Raw genomic sequence first — 4,886 nt, forward strand, 5'->3', positions numbered from 1 at the left:
CACAACATGAGGAACGGTATGAAAGCGTTGTGGTGTTAGGAAGGTTGAGAAGCACTGAATTAAAGCAAATGATTGGTAAATTGGCAACATTTTACATATACACGTTTACATATGTTGCTGCTCTGTGCCCTTGAGTTGGTTTTGACCCAAATTGTTCCTGCCTGGTCCTGCACCATCCTCACAACGGTGCCTGTGTTTGAGGCCATTGTTGCAGCCGTTGTGTCCATCCATCTTGTCGATGTCCTCCCCCCTTTTCACAGCCCTTCTACTTTACCACGCATGATGTCCTTCTCCAGGGACTGGTCTCTCGTGACAACGCATCCAAAGTAGGTGAGACAAGTTCCGCCATCCTTGCCTCTGTGCATGCTTCTTCTGAAACGGATTTCTTTGTCCCCGTGGGAGTGCATGGTACGTTCACCATTGTTTGCCTCACAACAACCCCTAGATCAATTCAGACTCAGAAGGCCCTCGAAGAGCAGAGGAGGACTGCCCTGTGAATTTCAGAGAGGTACTTTTTGTGAGAGTAGACTTCCTCCCTCTGAGCACCTGGGGGCTTCGAACTGCTGGTACTCTGAGGTAGGTATGCTATCGATCCTTATTTTATAGATGAGGAACACAAAAGTTGGCCACACAGTACATTTTGGAGAAGGGATTTTAACTTTAGCAGCCTGGTGTTTCAATTCCCAAAGCTCTTCAGTTATCAGTTCAGATCCATAAACTGCATGAGATTCCTATTTTCCAGTTGTGGGTAACCATAGTCTCATTTGTTTTAAAGACCATTAAAAAGCCTTGACCCAAATATAAAACCCCTTAATCAGCTTTTAGCTAATTCACAAGTCTGAAAGTTGTAGTGAAATTGCTAATGCTTGACAACCCTGCTCCGAACTGTGCCTATCCTCTGTGTTCCTGTCATTCAAACAGAAATCATAGGAAGCCAATAATAGAAATAGATTAAAGGGTATTTAATATATTATTTGCAAATCTGGGTTATAGTTCTACCCTCAAAACTCATTGCCATCAAGTTGATTCTAACTCAGAGTAAACCTCTGGGATGGAGTACAATCACCTCTGTGGGTTTCCGTGGCTGTCAATATTGAAGGGAGTAGTGCAGCTGGGGGTTGGTACCACTGGTCCTGTGATCAGCAGCCTAATGCATAACCCACTCTTCCCCCAGGACTCCTTTCTACGAGAGAGTCAAAAGTGTTCCACGGATGAGAAACCTCAGTACGTTCTTTCCCCAAATCTTATCAGCATTACCAGGGAAAAGGGGCCTGGCTGGAACAGAACCGATAAGCAACTTGTGGTTAAGAATAATCTCACTCAGCATTATCTTGAAGAACAATTAAAATAAATAATTACTGAGTTATTAGAAAGCCAATCTCCTGTTATGATCTTTGGATTCTATTTCTGGAAACTGATTAAATTCTTCCAACGAGCACAAGGCCTAAGGCAAAATCATCTCCACGAAGTTGCCTACTTGAAAGTGCTGTAGACACTAAGGGTGTACAACAGAGCAGCAACCAGAAAACACTTCTAAAGGACAACAAATAGACCTGTAACTATTTATAGGATTTTTGGGTATTTTTTTTTTGTTTTTTCTTTTCTTTCATTGCTTTATTTTTCTCTGTCTTATTTTTGTGTTGATTATCGTATGTGTATGTCTAGCTAGATAAGATAGTTGGGATAAACAATCCGGAGGAGAAAACAACAGTTTTGATGGTTCTGGGGGGAACATGGGAGATGGGGAAGTGGGGAAAATGAAGAGGGGTGTCAACTAACCCAGGGACAAGGGAACAACAAGTGATCTAAAATCAATTGTGAGGAGGGTATAGGATGCCTGGTGGGGCTTGATCAAGGACAATGTAGCCACGAGGCATTACTGAAACCCAAATGAAGGCCAAACATGATAGTGGGACAAGAGAAGAATAAAAGAAAGTAGAGGAAAGAACTAGGAGGTAAAGAACATTTATAGAGGTCTAAATATACAGGTATGTACATATGTAAATATAATGATATATAACGATAAGGAAATAGATCTATGTACATATATTTATATGTTAAGTATTAAGGTAACAGATGGACATTGGGCCTCTACTCAAGTACTCCCTCAATGCAAGGACACTTTGTTCTAAAACCCGGCATCTGTGATGCTCACCTTCCTGACACGATTGCTGAAGGCAAAATGGGTGCATAAGCAAATGTGGTGAAGAAAGCTGATGGTGCCCTGCTATCAAAAGATATAGCGTCTGGGGTCTTACATGCTTGAAGATAAACAAGCGACCATCTAGCTGAGAAGCAACAAAGCCCACATGGAAGAAGCACTCCAGCCTGTGTGATTATGAGGTGTGGATGGGATCAGGTATCAGGCATAAAAGACCCAGAACAAAAAATCATATCACTGTGAATGGGGGGTAGGTGCATAGTGGATACCCAATGCCCATCTATAGACAATTGGACATCCCCTCACAGAAGCGTCAAAAGGAAGAGATGAGTCAGCACCAACTTTATAGGTTGCTCATGCTCATGGAAAAATGCATCTTATAACCAAGCAAAAAGGCACCTCTTGTACTGTAAGGATATCTACAGTCATCGCAACTTTAACTTTAGGGGCTGTTAGAGTACAAAGAGCCCTGGTGATGGTGTCGCGTAAGCAATGGAGTGTTAAACCTTAAGTTCAGTGGTTCAATTCCTCCAGCAGCTGCACAGAAGATGAGGTTACCCTGCTCCTAAAAAGATTTATAGGCTTGGAAGCCCTGCGTTGGAACTAATTCGATGGCAATGGGTTTGGCTTGGGTTTGAATTTTAGTACTGTGGCTATTGCGCATATAGATTAGGACATTAACACTCTTGAACAGGGAGAATTGTCAATGCCAGCCTGTGGCATGTTCCACGGTACCTCATGACAGAAAGGGATGATGGCTTACATCTGTGCAAAAACAGCCTGTTTACCATAGCATACAATCCAATAAAGCTATCACATTCCCCGGTAATGTGTAATTTACACATTTACACACTTGTACAGTATTCTACCAATTATTTTCAAATATAAAATATATTTAGCATTAAAAGAAAGTAATGAATTGAAAAATGGAACTCGTGACTGGAATTCAGAGTTTGGTTTAACAAAAATTAGTTCCCAAAACAGATATGATTTCTTAAAACATAATAGCGTTTTCCTTAGCCTAAACTCCATTCAATGTTTTTCCTGCAGTATGATCACAGAGAGGAGCCTACAGGATGAACGCGGTGGCCACACACAATAGGTGGTTTTATAGAGTGTGGGAATGGCAAGTAGATGTTCCTGAAATACTGGGACAAGAGCACTAAGTTCACACAAAGATTTTCCCTCTGTTTCAAGTTGGCATTGGTTTTCTATTTACAATATTTAAAAAATCATGATAACAACAATAATAATATATAAAATAATAAAAAGGGTTCATGGAAGGCAGGTTGGGGGAGGGAGGGGATTAAGGGAGCTGATATCAAAGAGTCCAAGAAGAAAGAAAATGTTTTGAAACTGCTGGTGGCAGCAATTGTACAATTATCCTTGATCCAATTGAATTATGCTTTGTTATGATATCTGTACGAGCCCCCAATAAAAGGATTCATTTTTAAAAGTTATGAATGATGTTGTGTCTATATTTAACTTAGTGACATGTATACATACACACCTCATCTGCAAAAATGCAATATGAAAGTAACACTGATACTGACATGCAGGCAATCAAAGCTACTACAAGCAAGGAGAACAAGGAGTCATCATCATCAAAATGGTCTGGGTAAGGCGATCACGTGTTGCTGTGCTCTTTGCATGTGCAGCTGGGTAAATCGTCCTTCGTGGATTTTTGCTGTCCTAGTCATCGGAAGCAAGGTTGCTTGAAAGTCCCATAACAGTGAAAGCAGATGGCTACTGAACACGAAGCCTAGGTTTCAAAATCGGTTTCCCCGTGTCATCAGCAGACGCAGTAGGCTGTGCTCATGCAGTTTGACAGCAAGCAGCTGTAATCGATGGTGCAACTACTCTTTTGGGTATTCCAGCAAAAAACAAGCCTAGGAGAGCGATAAAGCTCATAGCAAAAAATGGATGATGCCACAGTGTTGTGAAGAAAAAAGACACCTTTTGTGTCTCAGGACCTGTGAACCAGTTTTAGGCACCAGTCGCTATACAGACGGGTACCAGTATAAGAAGCATCCTCCATCGTGCAGTGGCAGGTTGCAAGCATTGAATGTATTGTCAGTCGTCACTCAAACACCTTGAGATCTCCCGCCTGTCCCAGTGAGTTCATTTTGGGAGGCAGCTATGGTCACCGTCATTGCCTCCCCCACCCCACCCCAGCATCACGCCTTCAAAGCCCCTTCCTGGCCTCAGCACCAACTCCCAAGCTCTACTCTCTGTCCTTCTTTTCCTCGAGAACATATTCCTACGTTTGCAGTCCTACCATGATTGTCTTTAAATAGTAACACTGCGATGACTTACCGGCTGCTATCAAGTCCATTCCAAATCCCATGTCACCTTTCTGAGGCCGCCAGCCAATGGCGTCATCTTTCCAGTGGGTTTCAACAGCTGACGGTGCAGGCAGCAGAGTCGACTGCAGTCCACGGACTACCCGGCTGCATCACCAGGCCTCCGTGCAATGAGATCGGTGTCCTTTTCCCCTTCAGACTAAACTTTCCTTTCAAGCTTCGGGAGAGTTTTATTTTTCTATAGGAAAGGAGCCCTGGTGAGGAGAAAGATGATAGATTGGAGGCTTGAAACCACTGTGATTACAAGGGCATTAAATGGCAATGAGTTTTATTTGGTGGTGGGGGCGGGGGCGGGCTGTAAGCCCGGGTAGACTAAAGAAGCAAATTCATAGACACTCAAATGTATAATAGAAAGAACTTTA

General features: G+C 42.6%; 1 pseudogene; it reads right to left on the reverse strand.

Moving 5' to 3' along the window:
- Positions 1-3,907: 3,907 nt before the first annotated feature.
- Positions 3,908-4,286, reverse strand: LOC142456547 (nuclear envelope phosphatase-regulatory subunit 1 pseudogene; annotated as a pseudogene).
- Positions 4,287-4,886: the final 600 nt, after the last annotated feature.

This window comes from Tenrec ecaudatus, chromosome 9 (genome assembly GCF_050624435.1).
Source record: "Tenrec ecaudatus isolate mTenEca1 chromosome 9, mTenEca1.hap1, whole genome shotgun sequence".
Taxonomy (NCBI): domain Eukaryota; kingdom Metazoa; phylum Chordata; class Mammalia; order Afrosoricida; family Tenrecidae; genus Tenrec; species Tenrec ecaudatus.